Source organism: Neophocaena asiaeorientalis, unplaced genomic scaffold, assembly GCF_003031525.2.
Source record: "Neophocaena asiaeorientalis asiaeorientalis breed wild unplaced genomic scaffold, Neophocaena_asiaeorientalis_V1.1 scaffold64, whole genome shotgun sequence".
Classification (NCBI taxonomy): Eukaryota; Metazoa; Chordata; class Mammalia; order Artiodactyla; family Phocoenidae; genus Neophocaena; species Neophocaena asiaeorientalis.
In genome coordinates this window covers 2,129,832-2,147,051 of record NW_020185334.1, presented here as the reverse complement: position 1 = coordinate 2,147,051, position 17,220 = coordinate 2,129,832, and the positions used below count along the sequence as shown (strand labels likewise).

Below are 17,220 nucleotides of genomic sequence, written 5' to 3'. Positions count from 1 at the left end.
GCAAAGAACAGGCAATTAAAATAGGTTAGAAAAGCCATTATTTAATCTGCAATCTTATTGCAGGTTTTTAATGTTATTTAATCTGCAATCACTCCTCCCCCAGGCCAGCACAGCTTGGTGTGATCAGGAGAAAAAGTCCAATTTGGAGCTTCTGCCTTGGGAGGGAAAGAGGAGAGTGGAACTTAGGTCCAGTATTCCAGCTTTTGGTGGGATTGCCTGAGGGACTGATTTCTGTCTTGCCTGATACAGGGTGCTAATGGGGAACCAGGGGGCTTCTGAGAACAAAAGAGCTCATGGGATTGTTGCAGCATCAGAGAACTTATAGCATACTGCAGATGGCAGCCAGCACAACTCGGCACAATCAGGAGAAACAGCCCATCTCATGGCTTCTCCCTTGGGAAGGAAAGAGAAAAACAGAGTGGGAATTCTGACTTTTGAAGAGGGGCTGATCGAAGATTTGGCTTTCATCTCATCTGATTTGGAGCACTGACAGAAATGGAATGCTTTAGATGCTGGGGGCCTCTAAGCAAAAAAGAGAGCTTGGAGGCTTGTTGCAACACTAGAGAACCTGCAGTACCACAGAAGGCAGTACCACCAGAGACAGCAAGTGATTACAACCTCCTGAAAAAGAAATCTCTGTAATTGGGAAATTACAAACACAAATCCAGAGAAGACACATTCCCAGAAAATATTTGAGAGACCCGCAGAATCTCTAGCTGTGTTTATTGGTGAAGGTCTTCCTCTGTATAAATCTAGTCCATAAAGACTGGGAAAGGTGGCTGTTTCCCCAGATGCATAAATCACAGCAAAAAATAACAAGGCAGATAAAGAAACAGGGAAATATGGCCCAACCAAAGGAATAAAATGAATCTTTAAAAATTACCCTAAAGAAATGGAGATTTACAAATTACCAGACAAATAATTCAAAACAATCATCTTAAGCTCAAAATGCTACAAGAAAACACATATAAACAACTAAATGAAATCAGGAAAATGATGCATGAACAAAATGAGAAAATCAACAAAGAGATAGAAACTATTAAAAAAACTTATAGAAATTCTGGAGCTGAATACAATAATAGAATTGAAAATTTCACTAGAGATGTTCAACAACAGACTTAATCAAGCAGAAGAAAGAATCAGTGAACTTGAACACAAGTCATTTGAAATGATTGAGTTGGAGGAACATAAAAAAAAAGGAATTTAAAAAAGTGAAGAAAACCTAAGGGACTTGAGGAACACAAAAAAACTGAACATTATACACATTATGGGAGCCACAGAAGACTGAGAGAAAAAGGGCAGAGAGCTTATTTTAATAAAATTTGGATGAAAACTTCCCAAACCTGAGAAAGGAAATAGATATCTAAATTCAAGTTCAAAGAACTCCAAGTAGGGAGTCCACTCAAAGAGGCCAACACAAAGACACATTATAATCAAAACAAAGACATAGAGCACCAGATGCAGCAAGAGAAAGGAGACTTGTCATGTACAAGGAAGTTTCCATAAGATTATGAGCAGATATCTCAGCAGAAACATTACAGGCCAGAAGGGAGTGAAATGATATATTCAAAATGTTGAAAGAAAAAAGCTGTCAACCAAGAATACTGTATCTGGACAACTTAACCTTCAAAAATGAAGACAAAATATAGAACTTCCCAGATAAGCAAAAGATGAGGGAGTTCATCAACACTAGAGCTGCTTTACAAGAATTGCTAAAGGGAATCCAAGTTGAAATGAAAGGATGTTAGCCCGCAACACGAAAGCATACAAAAATATAAAGCTCTCTGGTAATAATAAATACATAGACAAACAAAGAATCATGTAATACCGTAATGGTGGTGGATAAGTCACTTTTAATTCTGGTAGAGAATTTAAAAGATAAAAGCATAAAAGATAACTGTAACTAAAAAACTATGTTAATTGATACAAAATATAAAAAGAAGTGATTTGTGTCACTAATAGCATAAAGCGGGAGGAGGGCAGAGTCTATGTGATTGAAGTTAAGTTGATATCAATTTAAAATAGATTGTCATAACTATAAGACGTTTTATGTAATCTCCAGGGTAACTACAAGGAAAATACCTACAGAAGATGCACACAGAAAATGAGAAGGGAATCAAAGCATGCCATTACAAAAAAATAAATGAAAGACAAAGGAAGTCATCAAGAGAGGAAAAGAAGGACAAAATAACTATAAAACAAACAGAAAACAATGAACAAAATGTCAATAGTGAGTCTTTCTCTTTAAGTAATTACTCTCAATTTTTATATGGATTAAACTCCCTCAATTAAAAGACATAGAAGGCTCAATGGATAAAAAACAAGATCCAACTTTATGCTGTCTACAGAAGACTTACCTTAGATATAAAAACAAACATAGGCTGTGAAAGTGAAAAAAATGGAAAAAGATATTCTATGCAAGCTGTAACCAAAAGAGAGGGATGATCACACTTAGAAAAAGTAGACTTTAAGTCAAAAACTGTCACAAGAGGCAAAGGACATTATATAATGATAAAAGGGTCAATTCACCAGGAAGATATAACCATTATAAATGTATATGCACCTAACAGCAGAGCTTCAAATATATGAAGCAAACAATGACAGAATTGAGAGGAGAAATAGTGATAAAATAACAGTAGGAGATTTTAATTCCCCACTTTCAATAATGGATAGAACAACGAGACAGACGATTAATAAGGAAACAGAGGAGTTGACCAACACCAAGGACTAATTAGACCTAATGGACATATAGCAAACACTCTACTCAACTACAGCTGAATGCATATTCTTCTGAAGATCACATAGAACATTCTCCAGGATAGATCATATGTTAGGCCACAAGACAAATATTAACAAATTTAAAAAGATTAAAATCATACCAAGTATCTTTTCTGACCACAGTGGAATGAAACTAGAAATCAATAGCAAAAAGAAAACTGGAAAATTCACAAATATGCACAAATTAAGCAACACACTCTTGAATAACAAATGGGTCAAAGAAAAATCACAGGAAAAATTAGAAAATATCTTGAGACAAATGAAAACTAACAACACCATACCAAACTTAGGCAATGCAGCAAAAGCAGTACTAAGAGGAAGTTTATAGAGATAAAAATCTACTTTAAAAAGCTCTCAAATTAACAACCTAACTTTATACCTCAAGCAACTAAAGAAAACAGAACAAATGAAGCCCGAAGTTAGTAGAAGGAAGGAAATAATAAAGAATAAAGGAAAGATAAACAAAAAAGAGAATAGAAAAACAGTAGAAAAATCAATGAAACTAAGAGCTAGTTTTTCAAAAGATCAGCAAAATTGACAAATGCTTAGACTAAGAAAAAAAGACCCAAAACACAAAAATCAGAAATAACAGAGGGGACATTACAACTGATGCCACAGAAATGAAAAAGATAATAAGAGAGTAGTATGAACAAATATACACCCCAAAATTGGATAATCTACAAGAAATGGATATATTTCTAGAAACACACAACTTATGAAGACTGAATCATGAAGAAATAAAAATCTAAACAGATCTATAACTAGTAAGGAGGTTAAATCAGTAATCAAAAACCTCCTACAAAGAACAGCCCAGGATCTGATGGCTTCACTGGAGAATTTTATCAAGCATTTAAAGAATAACACCAATCCTTCTCAAATTCTTCCCAAAAACCGAAGAGTAGAGAATACTTTCAAACTCATTTTATAAGGCCACCACTACCCTGATAATAAAGCCAGACAAGTATGCTACAAGAAAAGAAAACAACAGACCAATATCCCTGATATATATTGATGAAAAGAAAACCTTAACAAAGTATTAGCAAACAGAATTCAACAACACATTAAATGGATTGTACACCATGATCAAATGGGATTTATTCCTAGAATGCAAAGACAGTTTAGCATATAAAATAGATTAAAATATATACTGTTGGCCCACTGTATCTGGGGGGTTCTGCATCAACAGACTCAACCAACCACAGAACAAAAATATTTTTAAAATTCCAAAAAGCAAAACTTAAATTTACTGTGCACTGCAAACTATTCACATAACATTTACATGGTAAGTAATCTAGAGATGATTTTAAGTATACAGGGGGATGTGTGTAGGTTATATGCAAATACTACATCATTCTATCGGGTGAGCCAAAGGTTAGTTCGGTTTTTTCATAAGATGGCTCTAGTAGCACTTAGTTGTCTTTAACTTTATTCCAAACAATTTTGTTAGATTGTTAAACAGATCTATAACTAGTAAGGAGGTTAAATCAGTAATCAAAAACCTCCTACAAAGAACAGCCCAGGATCTGATGGCTTCACTGGAGAATTTTATCAAGCATTTAAAGAATAACACCAATCCTTCTCAAATTCTTCCCAAAAACCGAAGAGTAGAGAATACTTTCAAACTCATTTTATAAGGCCACCACTACCCTGATAATAAAGCCAGACAAGTATGCTACAAGAAAAGAAAACAACAGACCAATATCCCTGATATATATTGATGAAAAGAAAACCTTAACAAAGTATTAGCAAACAGAATTCAACAACACATTAAATGGATTGTACACCATGATCAAATGGGATTTATTCCTAGAATGCAAAGACAGTTTAGCATATAAAATAGATTAAAATATATACTGTTGGCCCACTGTATCTGGGGGGTTCTGCATCAACAGACTCAACCAACCACAGAACAAAAATATTTTTAAAATTCCAAAAAGCAAAACTTAAATTTACTGTGCACTGCAAACTATTCACATAACATTTACATGGTAAGTAATCTAGAGATGATTTTAAGTATACAGGGGGATGTGTGTAGGTTATATGCAAATACTACATCATTCTATCGGGTGAGCCAAAGGTTAGTTCGGTTTTTTCATAAGATGGCTCTAGTAGCACTTAGTTGTCTTTAACTTTATTCCAAACAATTTTGTTAGATTGTATGTGACAGCTGTCATATCAGTGTGCATTTAAAAAAAGACAACAGGGCTTCCCTGGAGGCTCAGTGGTAGACAGTCCGCCTGCCAATGCAGGGGACATGGGTTCGTGGCCTGGTCCGGGAAGATCCCACATGCCGCAGAGCGGCTAGGCCCGTGAGCCATGGCTGCTGAGCCTGCGTGTCCGGAGCCTGTGTTCCACAACGGGAGAGGCCACAACAGTGAGAGGCCCACGTACCGCAATAAATAAATAAATAAAAATAAATAAATAAATAAAAAATAAAAAAAGACAACAAAACTGGTGAATTTTTGTATAGCCATTTTAATATTGAAGATGAAAGAAATAAAGCAACATTTTCAGCATTTTACGCTATATTATCTCAAGAAAGGTAAAAATGCAACTGAAATGCACAAAAAGATTTGTGCACTGTATAGAGAAAGTGCTGTGACTGATCGAATATGTCAAAAGTGGTTTGCGAAGTTTCGTGCTGGAGATTTCTCACTGAATGAGGCTCCATTGTTGGGTAGGCCAGTTGAAGAGGATAGCAATCAAATCAAAGCAATAACTGAGAACAATCAATGTTACACCACGCAGGAGAGAGCTGACATACTCAAAATATACAAATCAAGTGCTGAAAATCATTTGCACCAGCTTGGTTATGTTCATTGCTTTAATGTTTGAGTTCCACATAATTTAAGCGAAAAAAACATTCTTGACCATAGTTCTGCATGTGATTCTCCACTGAAACATAATGAAAACGTTCCATTTTTAAAACAAATTGTGATGGGCGATGAAAAGTGGATACTGTACAATAATGTGGAAAGGAAGAGATCGTGGGACAGCGAAATGAACCACCACCAGCCACACCAAAGGTCGATCTTCATCCAAAGAAGGTGATGTTGTGTATATGGTGGGATTGGAAGGGAGTCTTCTATTATGAGCTCCTTTCAGAAAACCAAACAATTAATTCCAACAAGTACTGCTCCCAATGAGACCAACGGAAAACAGCACTCAATGAAAAGCATCCAGAATTATTCAACAGAAAACACATAATCTTCCATCAGGATAATGCAAGACTGCCTGTTTCTTTGATGACCAGGCAAAAACTGTTACAGCTTGGCTGGGAAGTTCTGATTCATCTGCAGTATTCACCAAACACTGCACCTTCGGATCTCCATTTATTTTGGTCTTTACAAAATTCTCTTAATGGAAAAAACTTCAATTCCCTAGAAGACTGTAAAAGGCACCTGGAACAGTTCTTTGCTCAAAAAGATAAAAAGTTTTGGGGCCCACTCTCCCAGCCCCTGACTTTCTCCCTTTCCCTCTCTGTCCTTCTCTCCCCCTTTTCCTCTCTTCCATTCTATGGAAGAAGCTTTGTTATAAGCATCCCTAATAAGAGCTCCACATGGTAAGGAAATGAAGCCTCCTGCCAATGACCAGAGGATAGGATTCTGTCAGCAGCCTTCTTTTGGGCTGCAACTCTTCCCAGAGTCTCCATCTTACTGGCCTACTATATCAGATTTTGTATTCACCAAGCCTCCACAATCATAGTCTTGGTGCTCCAGCCGGGTGTCAGGCCTGAGCCTCTGAGGTGGGAGAGCCGAGTTCCACCAGAGACCTCCCAGCCCCAAGTAATATCAAACCGTGAAAGCTCTCTCAGAGATCTCCAACTCAATACTAAGACCCAGCTCCAATCAGTGACCAGAAAGCTACAGTGCTGGACAGCCTGTGCCAAACAACTAGCAAGACAGGAACACAACCTTACCCATTAGCAGAGAGGCTGCCTAAAATCATAAGAATTTCACAGACACCACAAAACACACCACCGGATGCAGTCCTGCCCACCAGAAAGACAAGATCCATCCTCATCCACTAGAACACAGGCACCAGTCCCCTTCACCAGGAAGGCTACACAACCCACTGAACTAACATTACCCACTGGGGACAGACACCAAAAAAAACGGGAACTATGAGCCTGCAGCCTGAAGAAAGGAGACCCCAAACACAGTAAGTTAAGCAAAATGAGAAGACAGAGAAATACACAGCAGATGAAGGAGCAAGGTAAAAACCCACCAGACCAAACAAATGAAGAGGAAATAGGCAGTCTAACTGAAAAATAATTCACAGTAATGATCTAAAGATAATCAAAAATCTTGGAAATAGAATGGAGAAAATACAAGAAACATTTAACAAGGACATAGAAGAACTAAACAGCAAACAAACAATGATGAACAACACAGTAAATGAAACAAGAAATTCTCTAGAAGGAATCAATAGCAGAATAACTGATGCAGAAGAACGGATAAGTGATCTGTAAGATAAAAAACTGGAAATAACTACTGCAGAGCAGAATAAAGCAAAAAGAATGAAAACAATTGAGGACAGTCTCAGAGACCTCTGGGATAACATTAAATGCAATAACATTCGAATTATAGGGGTCCCAGAAGAAGAAGAGAAAAAGAAAGGAACTGAGAAAATATTTGAAGGGAATATAGTTGAAAACTTCCCTAATATGGAAAAGGAAACAATCAAGTCCAGGAAGCACAGAGAGTCCCATACAGGAAAAATCCAAGGAGAAACATGCCAAGACACATATGAATCAAACTAACAAAAATTAAATACAAAGCAAAAATATTATTAAACAAGATGGACTTAATTGATATTTTTAGGACATTCCATCCAAAAACAACAGAATACACTTTCTTCTCAAGTGCTCATGGAACATTCTCCAGGATAGACCATATCTTGGGTCACAAATCAAGCCTTGGTAAATTTAAGAAAATTGAAATCGTATCAAGTATCTTTTCCAACCACAACGCTATGAGACTAGATATCAATTACAGGAAAATATGTGTTAAAAATACAAACACATGGAGGCCTAACAATACACTACTAAATAACCAAGAGACCACTGAAGAAATCAAATAGGAAATCAAAAAATACCTAGAAACAAATGACAATGAAATCACGACCACCCAGAACATATGGGATGCAGCAAAAGCAGTTTTAAGAGGGAAGTTTACGGCAATACAATCCTACCTCAAGAAATGAGAAACATCTCAAATAAACAACCTAACCTTACACCTAAAGCAATTAGAGAAAGAAGAACAAGAAAACCCCAAAGTTAGCAGAAGGAAAGAAATCATAAAGATCAGATCAGAAATAAGTGAAAAAGAAATGAAGGAAACAGTACCTAAGATCAATAAAACTAAAAGCTGGGTCTTTGAGAAGATAAACAAAATTGATAAACCACTAGCCAGACTCATCAAGGAAAAAAAAGGGAGAAGACTCAAGTCAACAGAATTAGAAATGAAAAAGGAGAAGTAACAACTGACACTGCAGAAATACAAAGGATCATGAGAGATTACTACAAGCAACTATATGCCAATAAAAGGGACAACCTGGAAGGAATGGACAAACTCTTAGAAAAGCATAACCGTCCAAAACTGAAACAGGAAGAAATAGAAAATATAAACAGACCAATTACAAGCACTGAAATTGAAACTGTGATTAAAAATCTTCCAACAAACAAAAGCCCAGGACCAGAGGGCTTCACAGGCAAATTCTGTCAAACATTTAGGGTAGAGGTAACACCTATCCTTCTCAAACTCTTCCAAAATATAGCAGGGGGAGGAACACTTCCAAACTCATTCTATGAGGCCACCATCACCCTAATACCAAAACCAGACAAAGATGTCCCAAAAGAGAAAACTACAGACCAATATCACTGATGAACATAGATTCAAAAATCCTCAACAAAATACCAGCAAACAGAATCCAACAGCACATTAGAAGGATCATACAGCATGTTCAAGTGAGGATATCCCAAGAATGCAAGGATTCTTCAATATACACAAAACAATCAATGTGATAAAGCATATTAACAAATTGACAGAGAAAAACCATTTGATCATCTCAATAGATGCAGAAAAAGGTGTTGACACATTCAACACCCATTTATGATAAATACCCTTCAGAAAGTAGACATAGAGGGAACTTACCTCAACATAATAAAAGCCATATATGACAAACCCACAGCCAACATTTTTCTCAATGGTGAAAAACTGAAACCATTTCCACTAAGATCAGGAACAAGACAAGGATGTCCACTCTCACCACTATTATTCAACATAGTTTTGGAAGTTTTAGCCACAGCACTCAGAGAAGAAAGACAAATAACAGGAATCCAAATCGGAAAAAAAGAAGTAAAACTCACTGTTTGCAGATGACATGATACTATACATAGAGAATCCCAAAGATGCTACCAGAAAGCTACTAGAGCTAATCAATGAATATGTAAAGTAGCAGGATACAAAACTAATGCACAGAAATCTCTTGCATTCCTATACACTAATGATGAAAAATCTGAAAGAGAAATTAAAGAAATACTCCCATTTACCACTGCAACAAAAATAATAAAATACCTAGGAATAAACCTACATAAGGAGAGAAAAGACCTGTATGCAGAAAACTGTAAGACACTGATGAGAGAAATTAAAGATGATACAAACAGACAGAGAGATAAACCATGTTCTTGGATTGGAAGAATCAACATTGTGAAAATGACTATACATCCCAAAGCAATCTACAGATTCAATGCAATCCCTACCAAACTACCAATGGCCTTTTTCATAGAACTAGAACAAAAAATTTCACAATTTGTATGGAAACACAAAAGACCCCGAAGAGCCAAAGCAATCTATTTTTTTTTTTTTTTTGCGGTATGCAGGCCTCTCACTGTCGTGACCTCTCCCGCTGCAGAGCACAGGCTCCATACGCGCAGGCTCAGCAGCCATGGCTCACGGGCCCAGCCGCTCCGTGGCATGTGGGATGTTCCTGGACCGGGGCACGAACCCGTGTCCCCTGCATCGGCAGGCGGACCCCCAACCACCGCGCCACCAGGGAAGCCCGCCAAAGCAATCTTGAGAAAGAAAAATGGAGCTGGAGGAATCACTCTCCCAGACTTCAGACTATACTACAAAGCTACAGTAATCAAGACAGTATGGTACTGTCACAAAAACAGAAATATAGATAAATGGAACAGGATAGAAAGCCCAAAGATAAACCCACACACATATGGTCAGCTTAGTTTTGATAAAGGAGGCAAGAATGTACAATGGAGAAACTACAGCCTGTTCAATAAGTCGTGCTGGGGAAACTGGATAGCTACATTTAAAAGAATGAAATTAGAACACTCCCTAACACCATACACAAAAATAAACTCCAGATGGATTAAAGACCTAAATGTAAGGCCAGACACTATAAACCTCTTAGAGGAAAACATAGGCAGAACACTCTATGACATAAATCACAGCAAGATCCTTTGTGACCCACCTCCTAGAGAAATGGAAATAAAAACAAAAATAAACAAATGAGACCTAATGAAACTTAAAAGCTTTGCACAGGAAAGAAAACCATAAACAAGACCAAAAGACAACCCTCAGAATGGGAGAAAATATTTGCAAATGAAGCAACTGACAAAGAATTAACCTCCAAAATATACAGGCAACTCATGCAGCTCAATATCAAAAAAACAAACAACCCAATCCAAAAATGGACAGAAGACCTAAATAGACATTTCTCCAAAGAAGATATACACATTTCAACAAACACATGAAAGAATGCTCAACATCACTAATCGTTAGAGAAATGCAAATCAAAACTACAATGAGGTATCACCTCACACCAGTCAGAATGGCCATCATCAAAAAATCTACAAACAATAAGTGCTGGAGAGGGTGTGGAGAAAAGGGAACCCTCTTGCACTGTTGGTGGGAATGTAAATTGATAGAGCCACTATGGAGAACAGTATGGAGGTTCCTTAAAAAACTAAAAATAGAACTCCCATATGACCCAGCGATCCCACTACTGGGCCTATACCCTGAGAAAACCATAACTCAAAAAGATTCATGTACTGCAATGTTCATTTTTTAAAAAGCCAGGACATGAAAAATTAAAAAAAAAAAAGCCATGACATGGAAGCAACCTAAGTGTTCATCAACAGATGAATGGATAAAGAAGATGTGGCAGATATATACAATGGAATATTACTCAGCCATAAAAAGAAACAAAATTGACTTTTTTGTAGGGAGGTGGGTGGACCTAGAGGGTGTCATACAGAGTTAAGTAAGTCAGAAAGAGAAAAACAAATACCATATGCTAACCATATATATGGTATCTTAGAAAAGAAAAAAAATGGTTCTGAAGAACCTAGGGACAGGACAGGAATAAAGATGCAGACATAGAGAATGACTTGCGGAGACAGGGAAGGGGAATGGTAAGCTGGGATGAAGTGAGAGAGTGGCACGGACATATATACACTACCAGATGTAAAATAGATAGCTAGTGGGAAGCAGCCACTTAGCACAGGGACAGCAGCTCGGTGCTTTGTATCCACCTAGAGGGGTGGGATAGGAAGGGTGGGAGGCAGACGCAAGAGGGAGAAGATATGGGGATATATGTATATGTATAGCTGATTCACTTTGTTATAGAGCAGAAACTAAGACACCATTGTAAAGCAATTATGGTCTCAAAAAGATGTTAAAAATATTTTGGGAAGATGGAATTATGAATAATGACAGAAGGTAGTGGAACAAAAGGGTGAATACGTTGTTCAGTAAAGTTCTTGGTGAAAATGAAAAATGTGTGTTTTATTTTTACTTAGAAAACTGAAGGCACATTTTGTCCCACCCAATATAATGTATGTGACCATATGTGGATTTCTGGTATCAGTAGGGGTGTCATGGAACCAATCCCCTATGGATACCAAGGGCCTACTGTACCACATTGACAAAATAAAAGAGAAAAATATGATCATTTCAATTGATGCAGAAAGAGCACTTGACACAATTCAACACCTTTTTATAATAAAAACACTAAACAAATTAGGAATAGAGGAAAATTACTTCAGCATAATAAATACCATGTATAAAAAGCCCATAGCAAACATCATATGTAATGGTGAAAAACTGAAAGCTTTCCCTTTAAGATTAGGAACAAGGCAAGGAGATGTACTCTCATCACTGCTATTCAACATGGTACTGGAAGTTCTAGCTAGAGGAGTTAGGCAAGGAAAACAAAAAAAGACCTCTAAATTGGGAAGGATAAGTAAAATAAACTTTGTTCACAAATGACATAATCTTATATGTAGAAAACCCTAATGATTTCACAAAAATCTGCTAAAACTAATAAATTCAGCAAAGTTGCAGGATACAAAATCAACACAAAAAACAAATAGCTTTTCTATACATTAACAATCAACATTTAGAAAAGGAATTTAACTGTCCATTTTACAATAGCATCAAAAAGAATAAATACTTAGGAATAAACTAACCAAGGAGGTGAAAGACTTGTACACTGAAAACTATAAAACAATGCTGAAAAAAATTTAAAAAGACATAAATAAATGGAAAATATCCTATGCTTATGTATTGGAAGACCTAATATTGTTAGAATATACCCAGAGAGATTACAGATTCAGTGCAACCTCTATCGAAGTCTCAATGTCATTTTTGCACAAATAGAAACAAACATCCTAAAATTTATATAAAATCCCATATGGAAGCTCACAAAATAGTTGATCTATCTTGAGGGAAAAAACCCCAAAGCTAGATGCCTACAGTAATTCAAAACCCTATGGTACTGGCATAAAGCTACAGTAAATCAAAACCCTGTAGTACTGGCATAAAGACAGACATATAGAGCAATGGAACAGTGTAGAGAGACCAGAAATAAACCGTCATATATATGGTTAAGTGATTTTCAACAAGGATGCCAAGGCATCAGGTGCTTCTGAGAAAAGTACAATCTGCCCTTTAAATTCTGAATGTTTGTGTCTTTGTTCCAGTTACTATGGCTGTGTAACAAAGTAATCAGAAACTTGGTGGCATAAAATGACCATTTTTTAGGCTAAGGGTTCAGTGGGTCAGGAATTTGGTCAAGGTAGAGTGGGGATGGCTTTTCTCTGATCCATGATATGGGGGCCTTAGTTGGAAGACTCAAAGTCTAGGGATGCAATAATCTGAATGTTGGTTCACTCACACGTCTGGCAGTTGATTCTAGCTGTTTGTTGAGACCTTAGCAGAGACTAATGGCCAGAACAGCAACATGTGGCCTCTCCTATTGTATGAGCTTCCTCACAGCATGGTAGCTGGGTTCCAGGAGTGAGCATCCTGAGAGAGAGGGAGCCAGGCAGAGCTATATCCTTTTTATGACTTAGCCTTCAAAGTGATGTAGCAATACTTACAGCAAACTCTACTGTTTGAAGTAGTCACAAGCCCACCTGCATACAAGCAAATGGAAAGTAGACTCTGCTTTTTGATGATGTTGATTAGGGGTCTGAAATAGCATGTGGACTGGAAATATTACTGTGGCCATTTTGGGGGGAAAATGCCATACTGCTCAACACAAACCAGAAGGGTGTAGAGATATTCCACTTCCTCTTAGTTATTAACCTTCAAGTCTAACACCTATTCCATCTGTGTATTCTTTTTAGTACAGAATACTTTGAATATGAAAAAGTAAATAAAATAATATAAAAAACCCATGATCCATCACCCAATCATTATCCATTGTCAATTTGCCCAATCTGGCTTCACTGATATCCACACTGATTTTCTCTGGCCATCCAGTTTATTTTGAAGTAAATCTTGGACAATATATATTTCATCTGTAAATATTTCAGTATGTGCCTCTAAAAGAAAGAACCTTTAAAAAACAAAATCATATATCATTATTCACTGAAAACATTAATATAAATTTGTTAATATCATTAGTCAGTGTCTGTATCTACCCAACTGCCTTATAAATGTTCTTTATTTTTCTTTTAACTTTTTCTTTTCTTTTTTTAACAGTTTGTTTGAATTGGGATCCAGATATGGCCAATACATTGCAACTGAGTGGGAAGTCTCAAGTCTTTTTTAATATCTAAGTTTCTTATCCATCCCTTTTCTCCTTGTCATTTTTCGTTGTTGTTGAAAAAACCAGTCACTCCTCCTATAGAGTTATACTTAGCCTGGATTTTGTTGATCACAGTACTGTATTTTCTACAGGCTGGCAGTCAGATTTAGAGGCTTGATCAAACTTAGGTGTAATGTGTTTGGCAAGACTGTCTCATAGGAAGTGTTATGTATTTCCATCAGGAGGTATATAGTTTCTTGTCTCTACTTTGTGATGTTAGCAGCCAGTAATGGCCACTGCGTAGGTCCATTGACTTATTAGGGGTGACAAAAAGATACCATTCTAATTCTGTCTTTCCTTCCTTATTTATTAGCTGGAATAATTTTATAAAGAAAAACTTTCCTTGGTCTCCTATATTCTGAGATATAGTTTGTGAAGAATAGTCAATAAATGTTTGAACCTGTCTGTTTATCAGTTTTCAAAATAATGAGAGTTGGTTCTCTAACATCCTCCAAAGTGATTAAAGAGTGTTGTTCCGGGCTTCCCTGGTGGCGCAGTGGTTGAGAATCTGCCTGCTAATGCAGGGGACACGGGTTCGAGCCCTGGTCCAGGAGGATCCCACATGCCGTGGAGCAACTAGGCCCGTGAGCCACAACTACTGAGCCTGCGCATCTGGAGCCTGTGCTCCGCAACAAGAGAGGCCGCGGTAGTGAGAGGCCCGCGCACCATGATGAAGAGTGGCCCCCGCTTGCCGCAAGTGGAGAAAGCCCTCGCACAGAAACGAAGACCCAACACAGCCAAAAATAAATATAAAAAAAAAATAAATTAAAAAAAAAGAGTGTTGTTTCTAAGTATCATTATGAACTAATGGATTTAAGTACATTTGAGGTAATTTCAGTCCATTGTGGTCATTATTCATCTTTGTGCTCAATTGTTCCATCTTTAGTAATTCGTGCTTGTTTGAGCTGCCGGACCAGGGATTGAACCCAGGCCACCGCAGTGAAAGCGCCAAGTCTTAATCACTGGACCACCAGGGAATTCTCAATCCTAGTATTTTCTTACAGTGTCCTTGCCATCAAGTAGGATAAGATGTTTCAACATCATCTTGTATATTTCTTGCCCCATACCCAGAATTTGACATTTTCCAAAGATTCTGCTTTCTTTTCAGTGGGAGAGGACTTCTGTTGTTAAGCATAATTCCTTTTGGGGGGGAGAGTTAACATCTAAATTTAACTTTTTATATATTTGTTATCAAATTAAGAGAGGTATATGTAGTAAAATTCCAATACTTCTGAGGGCTTAAAATACAAATATCAATGCCCTGCTCCTTCTAGGCTACTCCCTATTTGTCTCCTCACTTTTAATTATTTTAGCTGTTTTCTTCTAATAATTACCACCATTAGGACTCCTGATAAGTTGCTACTACTTGCTGTTAATTTATGTATTTTGCACATTAGCTATAGATTTGCTAGATGATAGATGATGATTTAGGTCATCTACATCACTTTATTTTTTCTCCTTCCTCCTCTTCTCAATAGAGTCATAACACTATTTTTTGTCAGAACATAATTGTAATAGTCTGTTTTGATGTTCCTAATATTTTCAAGTTGCTACTCATTTGTAGCTTTATTATTCCTATCACCATTTTTACAAGTTCATTCTACACTCTTATGCAAATCATGGGTAATATGCCTTTCTTTCTATGTTTCAAATTAAAAACAATTTTGTATTAGCCATTCAGCTTAATAGCTGATGGAATATTTGAAGAGCACAGGGTCATAGGCAGCGTCCTGAGGCAGATTACCAGACTTGCTTTCACCTTGGCATCAACCTATTAGTCTATACTTTTTATTTACCATTATCAAAGCCCACGTTTCTACTTTTTCATCTAGCTCATGAGAACATGATGCAAGACTTTGTTAAATGTCTCCCTAAAATCAAGATACAACGAGGTCTGATAATTCCATCAAAACAGAAAATGAATAATTTCTTAAACTTTTTATTAAAACTTCAAGGATAAAGAACAATCTTACTTTTTAAACTAGGGAATTGACTGCAGAGTTCAGTTCTTAAAAGCATAATAGCTCTAACATGTGGTTTATAATTTGTAATCTACTTAATCCATAAACTAAAAAAAAATCTAAGATTCTGCCAATTCCTCTTTAGTCTCAAAGGCTCCCTTTTCAGGAAAGTTGATCATGAAGGCTGTTATTACAAATGGAAAGTGGAATCCTGGTACTCCTCTAACCCTTGTAGTTATATTTTAAATGGCTAAATTGGTTCCTTGTAAAAATATCTTTAGCCAATATTATTGGCTAAATAATTTATTTTTCTTGCAACTCTTAGCAATTTTTGATTCTGCTCCATTTAGAATCTTGTTTATGTAGAAACTTTGATAGTATACAAATATACTGACCTTTATATAAGAAAATGAAGATATGTTCTATTCAGTTGAGCTTGTATTATAAGATGCTTTCACCAACAGTGTATCATTTTGTGCAGAGCCTACCACACTTTTTGGCCTGATCCTCTTGGAGAAAATTGTGAGGTCATGAAGTTGTGTAGTGGATTGTGTGGGAGTTAATTTCCATCCTGTGATTGGGATGAAGAGCTTTCTCTGTATAAAACTCATTCTATAAAGGGCTAAAACCATGATTTTCCCAGCCTCAAATAAATCAACTCAAAGAGAATGCTTCCTCTCTCTTTAGCAGAAAAATAACAATGGATGATCTTGAATTAATTCTCTGGAGGGCTTAACTTTTTTTTTTTCCCCCCACTGATTAAAGCATGGCAGGCAGGAAGACAAAAGATGTTATGGGTTCTCATGTAGTAAAGATGCCAATTATAGTCAGGGCTGTCCTGTTTCTTTACACTTAGGCATTGTTACCTAACAACTTTACAGTAGTCAGTTTTTGGTCTTTGGTTTTTTCTGAGATAAGGCTGAGGTGAAATGAAATGGATTATAGAATGATTAAATCTTTTTTTAAATTAGTTTTATTTTTGGCTGTGTTGGGTCTTTGTTGCTGCACGCGGGCTTTTCTCTAGTTGCGGCGAGCGGGGGCTACTCTTTGTTGCAGTGCGTGTGCTTCTCATTGTGGTGGCTTCTCTTGCTGCAGAGCACGGGCTCTAGGTGCGTGGGCTTCAGTAGTTGTGGCACGCGGGCTCAGTAGTTGTGGCTTGCAGGCTCTAGAGTGCAGGCTCAGTAGTTGTGACGCATAGGCTTAGTTGCTCCGCAGCATGTGGGATCTTCCCGGACCAGGGCTCGAACCCGTGTCCCCTGCATTGGCAGGCGGATTCTTAACCACTGTGCCACCAGGGAAGCCCTAGAATGATTAAATCTTAATCCAGAAAAAAAATGCTGTGATTTGAAAAGAAGCTACACTATAGTGA

General features: G+C 37.1%; 1 protein-coding gene across 1 annotated transcript in view; it reads right to left on the bottom strand.

Moving 5' to 3' along the window:
- Positions 1-17,220, bottom strand: part of SEL1L2 (SEL1L2 adaptor subunit of SYVN1 ubiquitin ligase) — a 61,056-nt gene that overhangs the window by 34,395 nt on the left and 9,441 nt on the right. The gene's annotated exons all lie outside the window — the stretch shown is intronic.